The sequence below is a fragment of the Dasypus novemcinctus genome, chromosome 19 (assembly GCF_030445035.2).
Source record: "Dasypus novemcinctus isolate mDasNov1 chromosome 19, mDasNov1.1.hap2, whole genome shotgun sequence".
NCBI classification, from domain to species: Eukaryota; Metazoa; Chordata; class Mammalia; order Cingulata; family Dasypodidae; genus Dasypus; species Dasypus novemcinctus.
This window is the reverse complement of record NC_080691.1, coordinates 33,586,077-33,598,498: the sequence shown is the minus strand read 5'-3', so window position 1 is coordinate 33,598,498 and position 12,422 is coordinate 33,586,077. Positions and strand designations below refer to the sequence as shown.

The window sequence follows — 12,422 nt, the reverse complement described above, 5'->3', positions numbered from 1 at the left end:
CCACGAGGCAGGGAAATCTTTAAGCTCTGGCTCCACCCCAAACTCCCCGGAGGTTCCTGAGGACAGCCGAGACCTCCCATGCTCCCCACTTGCCTGGAGGTACTAACCACAGACACACGGCTGAGCTGCCTTCTGCCTCCCCCACCCCCGCCCATTGTGTGATCCCCATTTTGCAGATGAGTAAACTGAGGCTTGAGCAGGGGATGCAGTCGAGGGGGGTTTCGATCCAGGGCTGTCCGGCTTGGTGTCGGACACACCTGTAACCACGCCAGCTCTGCACGCAGTGCCTGGCACATGGGGTGCCCGGGAAGTGATGGGGACTTGGCAGCCTGGTCACTGGTCTGGCTGGGCACCCAAAAGGAGAGGGTCTCCTGCTGGGGTGAACCCCTGAAATTCCAAACAAATGTCATGTTTGAGCTTCGTCCTGGGATACTAAGAACTGCTCAAGGATTTCAGCTTTGCCGCTTTAGCTGGAGGGCGGGGGCAGGGGTGACTCAGCAGCTGCGCCTGGAGGAAGGTGAGAAGCCGACTTCTTGGGGGGGACGGGTGGAAGGGACAGGCCTGGCTCATCTGTGAGGCAAGATGGCCCAGGGGTTCAGAGTGGGGACTGTGTGGGTTCACGTCCCCACTGGGTGACCTTGGGCGGCTCTGTTGGCTGTGTGCACCCCCCTTTCCTCATCTGTAAAATGGGGGTACCAGCATCTTCCCGGGGCTGTGCCAAAGACCCCGCACCCAGTCACAGCTGAGTCATCATTAGCCTTAGTTGTTGCCCCCAACATTTGTTAATGGAAGGGGGCGGAAAGAGGAAATTTCCCCGTCCCAAACCATTTCTCTAGTTCATTGGTGGGAAACAGACTGTTGGGGTCCCCTCTTTCCTGACTTTATTGGTAAATCAGGGGCTCGCAAACGAACAGCAGCTGGCCATCAGCGCTCAGCCATGTTTGTCACACTGCACTGGACGTATTTTGAAATGGAGTTCTACCAGGTTTGGGGAATGGTCTCCTGAGAATAAAAGGGTGTCAGGACCCCTGGGACAGATGTGTAACCACGTGCTTTTGTGAAGATGCCTGGGAGACCCCAAATCCAGATGCTTGCTGGGGAGGAGGGTGGAGGCCCCTCCCACCTCATCCGTCACCCACACTTCTTGAAATCCACCTGCGCCAGGTCTAGAGTGGCACTGGGGCACTGCAGAGACTCTTAGCCCAGCGCCAGCTGCAGGGGACAGGGGAAGGCTGCCCTTCCACCACCGAGCCTCCTGCACTGGGGTCGCCCCTTCGTCTCGTGCCAGCGGAGGCCTGCAGTCGGGCGGCACTGGACCTGCGGGCACGTGTGGTAGATGCTTGGTGAACGTAAGATGTGAAATGAACGAGTGGGTGAAGGAATGGTGGTCCGAAGTGACTTCTGGAGGGCGGGACAGCAAACCCAGAGGGGCTCGGAGGCTGGCGGCGGAGGTGGTGTCTGAGCCGCAACCTGGAGAATCAAGGCGGACGTGGGAAGAGAATGCCCTGGCAGCCGGGCTCGCCTGGCGGGTGAGCCTGGGATTTGCCGAGCAGAGCCTGGGGTGTGTGATGCGAGCGGGAAAGGCCAGGCGGTCGGGTGCACAGGGCCAGGTCAGACCCAGGGGCCCCGGAAGTCCAGGCTGGGAGGGACATGGTGGGATGTGTGGTTTACAAAGATCCCTTATTGGGGAGCTCGGGGGGAGCCAGGCAGGGAGGCTGGGGAAGGCATCCAGGAGAGAGGTGTGGCGCCCTGGTGGGGGACCGGACAGGGGGCAGCCGGAAGGAGATGCAGGAGGGAAAGAAATGCACACGACTTGACCTCCCTCCTCTTGGCACGTAGTAGGCGCTCAGGAAATCTCCTTTGCAGGGTTGACTGAACACATGAAATGATTCGGAGAGGGCCTGACTTCTTTGAGCCCCTCCTTGTTCCTGGGGGTGTGAGGTCCCCCGGGGAGTGAGCGTCTCTACCCCTCACAGAGCCCTGGCCCCACTCGCCTGCCTCAGTTTCCCCCTCTTTGACTCTGGGAAAGACACTCCGGGCCCCTCACCAAATCGTCGGGACCTGGGGAACAGCTCCTCTTCGGGTCACAGAGAGGGTCTGCGGAGCCGAGGGAACGTTTCACGCCATCGGGGCCTCTGGAATTTTCTGCATCGCCAATTCTGAATGGAATTCCCCCGTTAAAGATTAATTCAGATCTCTCGAGATACCTGTGGGCCTGGACTTGTGGCCGCTGCCCTGAGCTCTGGGTGAAAGGCCCTGTCTGACCCGAGCCAGGCAGGGGGCTGCGCTAATGACGATGGCAGTGCGCGTTTCCTGAGCACTCGCTGTGTGCCTGGCCCTGAGCCCAGCACTCCCGCTGCTCGCTTGGCCACAATGTTATTTGTACCCATTTTCAAGAGGAGAGAACTGAGGTCAGCTGGGAAGTCTCTTGCCCAGGGTCTCATTGGGAAGGGGCAGGGCTGGGAGCTGAAGCCTACTCGTCTGATTCTGACTTCCCTGCCCCAGCCTCGCCTGTCCCGTGTGGCTGGACTCTCCCCGGGTGCCCACGGGGAGCCAAGGGGACGACCCTCTACAGGACCGAGGGAGAGACCTGGGTCCGACTCGCTCAGACCCTAGGCCCACCGCTCCCTCCCCAGGGGAGCTCGGAACAGTCACCTGGCCTCCCCGGGCCTCAGTTTCCTCAGCTGTCAAGGGGGGTTCTCAATTCCCGCTTTGCAAGGATGGTGCAAGGCACCTGACGGGGCCCCGGAGCCCACATCTGCTTCTCCGGCCTCGGCGCTCGGGGACCGCTGGACTCTGCCAGGCGTGTTCTCCTCCACTCGTCCCCGCGGTGCCCTCGGTGCCAACTGGGTGGGCGGGTGGAGGGGGGCAAAGTTAGACTTGGCGCGCGGACAAAGGCCGGTGCCTGTTCAACCGCAAAATATTTATGGGCGTTCCCCGAGCACCAGGTGCCGTCACCGTTTCCAGCCCTCCTGATTTCATGCTTGAAAACTGGGGCCGAAGGCCAGCTCCTAAGAAGCCCCCCTTCCCCGGGCCTCGGTTTCCTCGTCTGTGCGGTGCGGGTGAGCGCAGCGCCCGCCTCGTGGGGCGGCCCTCGGGACTGGAGTGTCACTGCGTGTGAGCTGGAGCCCAGGCCCCGCCCCAGCTTTGACTGTTTATGTTATAACCGACGCCTGTCGCCTGATGTTCGCTACGAGGATGTCACAGCCTCACTCGGGGAGGTGGGCAGGGGCAGGGGTGCTGGACCCCATCTTGCAGGTGAGGAAACTGAGGCTTAGAAAGGGAAGCGGCTGACCCGGGGACACCCAGCTACTGCAGAGCTGGACCTGGAAGCCACATCCGAGGACTCGGGGTCCAGTGCTCATTCCCCTGGGCCAGGGAGCCATAGGGCCAGGCGTTTGTGTGTCCTCGGGAACCTGTCCCCTTGGTCTGGACTTAGGACTGGAATGGACCAAGCCCTGGTCCCCTTGGATCCCTGAAAAGCCCAGTGACCAGCTGAGTTACCTGCCTGGAAAGCCCCATCTTGGACTTGCTCCTCTGTTCCCATCCCAGCTCTGCCTCTCACTGCTGTGTGACCTCAGAAAGTGGCTTGGCCTCTCTGTTCCTGGGGTTGCCTTCCAGGATTCGCTGGCGGGCAAAGCTTTGCCAGCTCGAGGGGGGTTTCGGGTTCTTCTGCCTCCAGGCCTGCCCTGTCCTGGATGACCTCCTGCCTTGGATGCGCAGGGGTCACATAAGTTGGCCCCTGACCAGGCAGGAATGAGGAAGGATGCCAGGCCCCCGGTTTCACTGTGACTCCAACTTCCCGCCTGCCTCTGAGCCACACTCTCGGCCACCGGCTTCCCCTTTCTGCCCCCAGATGCCAGGGGTGGCTGTGTGACCCCGAAGAGGTCACCCCACCTCTCTGAGCACATTTCCTCAGGGGCGAGCAGGGATCACACGAGCTCTTGTGTGGCACACAGGAAGCCCTCCCCAAACACAGGTCTGCTTCCGATGAGTCAGGGGGCTGGCAAGGCGGGGGACGGCGGAGGGGGCGTGGGGCGGACAGGTGGGCTGTGAGCCAGATGGCAGCGCTCCGATTCTCTCTGGGTGGTGAGTAACGCCCGCCGCACAAAGGGCCCCTCAGTCTGCCCGGCGCCTGGTTTTCCCTGAGCGGGGAGCGGCCCCGGTTCCACCCCGCCGGCCGGGAGGCCTGACCACCTTTTGGGAGGGTTCCCCGTGTGGGTGGGGGCATGTCCTGGGGGGCCACGGGCTCTGGGAGACTCCAATGGGGGAGGGTGGGGCCGGCTGACACCGGGAGGGGACCCGCCGGCCTGGCTCGCCCCGTCTCCGCAGAGGGGGGCTCGGGCACACCTGAGTGCAGGCAGGAGGGAGCCGGCGACTGGACGGTCCACCCGGGAAGGTGGGGAGGGGTGTCCGGCGGGACCAGCTGCCTGGCCTTGCCCAGCCTCAGTTTCCCCATGTGCAAAACGGGCTCACAATAGCTGTGGTCGCCCTCCCAGGGGCGTGTCGGGGGTCATAGGTCAGAGAGCCCTGCACGTAGTAGGTGCTTAGGAAAGGGAAAGGACGGGAGGGAGGAAGTTAGCCAGCCAGCATGGTAGGTGGGTCGAGTCGAGGTTCAGCTTTGGAGACCTGGCTGCCCCGGGCAGAGTGGCTGCGTTTGTCCTTGGTTCCTCCACATTTGTTCACTCGCTCATTCATTCATTCATTGGCTCATTCATTCGGCAGATAAGCCTTGAGCAGCTGCTCTGTGCCAAGCCCTGGGCTAGGCACTGGGGACCCAGTGGTGACCGGAAGAACAGAGGCCCTGCCCTCCTGGCGCTCGCACCCGAGGTCCCTTCACAACCACGCAGTGCTTTGGGACTGCGTGTACGAGGCTCAGAGCCCCACAAAGACCAGGCAGACCGGGGGTGGGCGCAGTGGTTAGCTCCCTGCTAGAGAGACGGAAACAGGCTCAGAGAGGTAAAGCGACCTGCCCAGCTTCACACAGCGCCTAAGTGGCGAAGCAGAGATTCATCCTCCAAGCCCATGTGCCTGCCGCTTCCCATCTCCTCCCTGCGCAAGTTCCAAGGGGTATGGCATGTAGAGGGGTGTCCCCGGGGCGGAGCTTGGTTCACCCCGAGGACATGGACTCAAATCTCAAATAGATGTGAGAGCAGGTGGTTAGGGAATGGGTGTAGCTCAAGTGGTTGAGCGCCTGCTTCCCATGTACGAGGTCCTGGGTTCGATCCCTGGTACCTCCTAACAAATAACAAAGAGCAGATGTTTGGGGTCCTGGCCACATTCTTCCCTCAGGGCTGTGAGCTCAGCTGGTCTCTTGGCGTCGCTGAGCCTCAGTTTGTTCACCTGTGAGTTGGGGACAGTGACGAGGCTAGCTCACGTGAGAGCTGGTGCCTGGTCATCTTGCCCGCCCCGCGTCCTCCTGGCACTCGGGATCTTCGCCTGGGAGTGGAGATGGTGACATCTAACCTCCCGCGTGACCATTTGGATTAAATCAAATAGAAAGTGCTGGACGTCACGCACCAGCGTTGCCTGCTGTTGGCGTTGGTCGGCGCGAGGCAGGCTGGGGTGGAGGGAGGACTGCAGACTGGTTTCCAGCGGCCTCGGGCCCCTTGCCTGGCTCCCACTGTCCCCCCCCCCCCCCGTTCTCCCCTCAGGGTTCACGACCCCAAAGGCGTCTGCGTGTGGGGAGGGGGGCGCGGCGGGCGGCCTGGCCTCCCGGCCTCGGTCTCCCCGCTGGGGAAGCAGCAGGCCCTGTCCTGACAACCTGCCGGGGTTGGGGGGAGGCGGGGGGGGAGACAAGGTGGGGGAACACCTTCTCTGAAGGTGGGGGGGATGTCTGGGTTCCAGCACCAGCTCCGCCCGGACCGCGCAGCCTCCCCTCCCCACCTGTCTCTCGAGGGACCGTGAACAGAAATCACACCACAGCTGCCTCTTCTTGAGTGCCTGCTGCGTGCCGGGCACCGTCCTGACCTCTTGAGTTATCTAATTTAATCAGTGCGTCAGTCTCATGGGGTGGGAGCTATTATTTTATCCCCCTTTTTTTAATTGATTGATTTTCTTCCACACACTGCCCCCCCACCCCCGTGGCTCCCTAGTCCGCTCATTATTTGCACTCGTTGTCTGCTCACTGTGTGCTTGCTGTGTGCGCTTGCTGTGTCTGCTCGTCTTTAAGAGGCACTGGGATCTGAACCTGGAAGCTTCCATGTGGGAGGCGGGTGCCCAGTCACTTGAGCCACATCTGCTCCCTGCTCGTTGTATCTCCTCGTTGCATCAGCTCATTGCAAAAGCTCATCTGCATTAGGAGTCACCTGGAATCGAACCTGGGACCCCCCATGCGGGAGGCGGGCACCCCTCTGCTTGAGCCACATCTGCTCCCCTTCCTTTTTATTTTTTGGTGTAGAACATTTATTTATTTATTTGCCACGAAACACTCAGAGTTTAAGTCGGTGGGAAATAAGTTTAATCAAAGAATTGTACGTTTTCTTCCCACGAATCTCACTTTGTATTAGATGACATTGTGATCCATTTCACTACAAGTAAAATATTTCAAAGTATTTACAAGAAAATACTTAAAATAACTCAAAACACAAAAGCCAAGATGGGGTAAAATAAACCATTTCCTTAGAATCTCCACTCCCGTGCCCACAGCACACAAGAGAGGAGAGTGGAAACAAATAAGTAACTAAGATCCCCTGGTCACATGTTTCAAAAGAACTGGAGAGGAGAAGAAATGGGACAGAAATGGTGATATGACAGGGAATGGATGTTAGCAGCACTGCTTCAGTAATCAGTCTATTCTCAGTGAAATGCCCTCTCATATGCAGTAAATTCTGACCAAGGGTAAAATTTAGGAAATTCTTTGCACTGAAGTTGGAAAACACCCTGACAGTGGCAGTAGCTCTTTGACCTAACCTTAACAAGCGCCTCTTTTTCCATGAACCACTGACGTGAACAGAAGCCTGCAATGGTATCAGAAGCTGTCACAGCAGCTCTTCCGTCTCTTTCGCTTCACACACGTCGTCCTTAGTTTGCACTGAGACAGGAACAGAAGGACCAGATTTGGGGGCTGCTTTGGCAAGAGGCACAGCAGAATCATCCCCTGACTTTCTCTGGGGAGTCGCAGTAGCCCCTCTAGTCTCCCGACGCACCCTCAGGGCAGTGGGCGCAAATCGCGTCATCTCTGCCTTGATGGGTGATCTGTGGCTGGCACTGATGGCTGCTGAGGCTTCTCAGTGGTGGCTGCGCTGGTATCATCGCCTTGGGGGCTGAATCAAACTGGGCGGGGCACTTAAGACCCCCGCGTTCGGCGAGGGCGCTGGTGGGAACAGCCCAGGTGGGGCAGGCCCGAGCGGAGGCACCAGAGGTGGCGCGTCACGGCGGGACGAGGTGCAGGGGCACCTGGAGGTGCAGGGGGAGGCAGCCTTGGTGGCGGTCCCTGAGGAGGAGGGCCAGGAGGCAGACCTGGGGGAGGGCCAGGGGTCGGCCTGGTGGCGGTCCTGGAGGTAAAAGTTCAGGCAAAGGCCCTCGGAGTCCAGGTGGCCTCAGAAGCGGCGGAGCTGCTGGAGGTGACCCAGGAGCAAGGCCTGAGGGGGGCCAGGTGGCCGTAAAGGGGGTGCAGGCGGTGGTCCAAGAGGCGGTGGTCCGGGCGTGGGGGTGCCCGTATCCGAGAAGGAGGAGCCGGCTGTGGAGGAGCCTGCTGCGCAGACTCTGGGGATGTGCGTCAGAAAGAGACGCTTCTTGATGCTGCTGTTGTTGTTTTTTAAAGATTTATTTTATTTATTTCTCTCCTCTTCCACCCCCCCCCCAGTTGTCTGTTCTCTGTGTCCATTTGCCTCGTGTTCTTCTTTGTCCGCTTCTGTTGTCAGCGGCATGGGAATCTGTGTTCCTCTTTGTTGCGTCATCTTGCTGTGTCAGCTCTCCATGTGTGCGGCGCCATTCCTGGGCAGGCTGCTCCCTCCTTCGCGCTGGGCGGCTCTCCTTACGGGGCGCACCCCTTGCGCGTGGGGCTCCCCTACGCAGGGGACACCCCTGTGTGGGAAGGCACTCCTTGTGCGCATCAGCACTACGCATGGGCCAGCTCCACACGGGTCAAGGAGGCCCGGGGCTTGAACCGCGGACCTCCCATGTGGTAGACGGACGCCCTAACCACTGGGCCAAGTCCGCTGCCCTCCCCTTACTTTTTAATCAAAGCATGAATGTGCAGGTGACAAAGGACTGTAGGGCAAATTCAGGGGTAACCCATCCCAGGGGAGGCGGTTATTTCACCCATTTATAGCTGAGGACCCTGAGGCCCAGAGAGGGAGGAGAGCGGCGTGCGGGCGTGCAGGGAACAGAGCGGCGTGCGGGGAACAGCGTGCAGGCCGGGCGACTCCCGAGGCCACGACGACCTCTCCGAGGAGGTCTGAGGCTGTGACTGCCCTCCGGTGGGGACTGGGCCACAGCTGAGCAGCAGCACATCGGGGCCGGGTCCTGGGCTGTGCTCTGGGGGGCCACGGCCAGGCAGGAAGGAACTGGCCTCATGACATCCCTGTTAGGGATAAGGAAGCCGAAGCTCAGAGAGGGGAAGCGACTTGCCTGAGGCCACAGAGCGGTGAAGGGTTACTGGGGTGTCATTTTCCGTATCTTACGACACCCCCTTACAGTGGGAAAGTCAGCAGCTTTTAGTCGAAAGTACCAAAGTTGTGCACCATCACCTCTACCTAATTCCAGAACATTCTCCTTAACCCCCCCAAAAGCCCCCCACCCATTAGCAGTCACCCCCCAGCCCCCACTCCTCTGCTTTCTCTTTGCATTTGCCTATGCTGACATTTCATGTAAACGCCTCCCGGTGACACCCCCCCAGGGCCGGGGCCCCTGGGGGTGGAGCTGGGGGGGGGGCTGCGCCATCGGAATCCCCCCGGCCGGGAGCTGGCAGGGTGGCCGCACGCCTGCCACGCCACGCTGGCCTTGCCCTCCGCAGGGCCCGGTGAATCACCGCAGCCCTGCCCCGCCTGGGTGGGGTGAGCGAGCAGGGGCCCCCTCCCCAGTGGGGGCGCCGGGCAGGACACTGGGGCTCTGTGTGCCCTGGACAGACGGCCTCTGTGCGGCGAGCAGGAAGCGGGCTGGGCCGAGGCCTGCTGGGTAAATAAAGGCATGGCGCGACGCCCCCCACAGCCGCCCGCCCGGGGGGCCCCCGCCCCCGAGGCCCGCCCTCCCGCGGGCAGCCTGGCCGCGGGCTGAGCTCCCCCCGTCGGCGGCCGCCGCGTCCCCCTCCCGGGCGGTCACGCCTGCCCGCCTCGCCGTCCCCTCCCACTGATGATGATGTCACGATCGACGGTGACCCCAGCCGTCCTTGACTGGGTGCGTGCCAGGCTGCGGGCTCTAACCCGCACGCCAGTCCCCGGTAGAGAGGTGGCTACGGTCATCGTCCTTCTGCAGAGAACCGAAGCCTCTGGGGCCCGCCCGGGCCAGGGAGCGGGCGAGGGGCAGCGCCGGGGTCCGGACCCCGCCCCAGCCGTGCGCCCTCGCCTTCCGCCCCGGCCCTCACGAGCGAGTGCGGCTGTGCGGACGCGGGCTCCACTCCCGCTGCCCGCCCCCGAGCCGGCCGGCCGTGGGGAGTGGCCTCTCCCTGAGCCTCAGTTTCCTTGCCTGGAAGGTGGGGGTTGGACGGCAAGCCTGGGGTTTTGTCTTTGGCACCAGCAAGGCTGAGGGTCTCCTCCAGGACTGACCTGGAACAACAGGCTGACAGTCGTGTTGATTGGCGGATGCCATAGGAAGTGGGCAGCTCACTTGACCAAGGAGCCCCAGGATGGGGCAGGGGTGGGCACACTAGGACCATCTGGGAGCCCAAGCGCCCTCCCCCTGGTCTGCCTGCCCCCTACACACCTCCAGCCCTCCTACCTGCTCACCCACCACCCTTCCACCCACCCTCCTTCCCACCTGCTCAGCCACCCCCTCCCCCTCCCACCTGCTCACCCACCTGCTCAGCCACCCATTCACCCTCCCATCCACCCACCCACCCTCTCACACCTTCCCACCCATCTTTTCTTCCTTTCCTCCTTTCTTCTCCCCACGCCTCAGGCCTCACCACTCCTCAATGGCCCTTGCACTCTCCCTGCTCCACGCCTTTGTCCTCTCGCGATGGCCTCTGCCTTTTCATCCCATTCCAGCTGTCCAGCCCCTGTCCCAGTGCCACCCTCCCATTGCAGCCTCCCCAACTGTGGGAGCAGGGCTCCTTTTCCGGGCCTCTCCCCTCCCCTGAGCTTTAGAGGTCTCCAGGTCTTACAGTTTATAAGAAAAACACAAATATAAATCTGTGTTCCATTCTGGCTCGGCACGGTGCTAAATGCTGGGGAGATGGTGGACACGGAATGGCCCCTGGCTCATGGAGTTAAAATTCTAGAGAGGAAGCGAGAAGATGAAGAAAATAGTAACATAAGTAAGCGTAAAAGCTGCATCAGGAGATGTGCCATCGGGCTCTGAGAGTGGACTACGAGGAGCCTGGTTTAGATGGGAAGACCCAGGAAGGCTTCTCAGAGGAAGTGGCATCTGGAACCCGAAGCGTGAGTAGGAGGCGGCCGGTGAAGAGAGCACAGTCCAGGCAGAAGGACAGAGCAGGCGGCGGCCCGGAGCGGCGAGTCCCCTCTGCGCCCCTCCTGGGCCCTGAGCTCCCCGCAGGTAGTGGGCAGCAGCTGGAGCCCATTGGTGTGAACCGATCCCAGCAGGAGAGCACCGGCGCCCTGGAATTCGGCCCCGGGGCCGAGCGGCCCTGCACGCCCAAACTTGCCCCCCGGGTTTAAGCAGCTTTCCTGGGTCGTGGAATCAGGAGGATGGGATTTGACGCCAAGGTTTCCATGACGACAGGCCAGGCCGGGGGGGGGGGGGGGGGGCAGGGGGAGCGTGGGTCCTTCCTCCACCTCCACCGGGGCCTGGGGCAGCGGGATCCGGGGTCCTGGGAGAGGAGGCGCCTGTGGTCACTGAGTCACGCCATCTGCTCGTCGAGGGCCTGCTGGGGGCCCAGTGGTTGACCTCACAGCAGCCCCCGTTGCTGGGGAGGAAAGCAAGGCGCTGCCCCTCGCCCAGGCTGGCCAGGTCGTGCTCTGCCCATGGACAGGGTGGGTTTTGGTGTCCCAGGGACACACGAGCAGAGCCCTCGTGCCTGGAGAGCCTGGCAGCCTGTCCAGGGCAGAGAGGAAGGCTCGGGGCCCCTGGCTCAGCCTTGCACCTGCTCAGCCCGGCTCGGGACCCCCGCTGCACCCCGAGCCCTTCTCTAGTCTACGCAGCTCTTAACACCACCAGCTAAGACTCTGTGGCTGGTCTCCTTGTTGACTGTCAGTGCGTCCGCCCCCCCCCGGCGCCCCTGTGGCCTCGAGAGGGAGGGGCTTCTCTTTCATCCTGCCCATGGCTGCGACCCCGGTGCCTGGCACACAGTAGGTGCTCATTAAGCACTTGACTAGATTAAGTTTCCAATCCTGTTCCTTGGGCCCTGGGATTCAGGCGCCCGCACCCCCCCAGTCCTGCTGCAGCCACCGTCTGCCTGTAGACTGCAGCAGATCCCAAAACGGGTCCGGCTGCTTAAAGCCACATCCTCTGAAAACCGCGGCTTTCATCGGGCCGCGGTGGAAGCCCCACGTCCCTCGCCGCACGGGCGTTCCCGGCAGGGGGCGCCGGTGCGTCCACGTGGACAAGCGCCCCTGCCGTTCCCACGCCGAGGAGACACGTGGCCCCGCAGCCGGCCCCCGCCGTCCGCCCCCGCCCGCCCGCCTAAATCTGGCGGGGGTTTGGAATGTGTAATGACAGCCTTCAGGGCAGAGCAGGGCAGGGAGGGGACTCTTTCCCGACCACGCAGAGCAGGGCCGCGTGGGGGGAGGAAATTGCCACAGAGCCGGCCTCGTGCGCGCGCGGGCACGCCCTGCTGTGCGGCCCCTTGTTCAAGGTCACTCGCTCCCGAGGGCAGGCGCTTTTCTTGGGGCCTCTGTTTCCCCAGCTGTGAAACGGGAGCCATGGCGCAGCCCTGCTCGCCGGGTTCCTGGGGGATTAAAGGACCGAGGGCGGGGGGGCTCCGTGAAGTTCAACTGGTGCTGTGAATGCCAGGCCGGCGCTCGGTGGGGGTGGGCTGCGGGTGGGGGGAGCACAGGAAATTGAGGACCGTGTGATGATGATGATGATGATGACGATCAAATAGGCAAGGGCCAGCATAGAACAAGTACTTAGCAGGTGCCCAAGAGAGACCTGCCCTTCCTTATGGGGTCGTTATTGTAAGCCCCATTTTACAGGTGGGGAAATGAAGGCCCAGAGAGCTGAGAATGGGCTAAAAGTACTAATTCTGACCTCCCAGGGTTGTGACGCATGAAGGAGACCCTGTAAAGTGCTTGGCCTGCTGCCTGGTGCCCAGGCCAAGCTCACGATCAACTGACGGGCTAGGATAGCCGCGGCCCAGCTCC

The 12,422-nt window shown here is 61.8% G+C and overlaps 1 protein-coding gene across 2 annotated transcripts in view; it reads left to right on the top strand.

Moving 5' to 3' along the window:
* The window catches only part of TRPV4 (transient receptor potential cation channel subfamily V member 4), a 42,705-nt gene that overhangs the window by 559 nt on the left and 29,724 nt on the right, over positions 1 to 12,422 (top strand). The window lies entirely within an intron of this gene.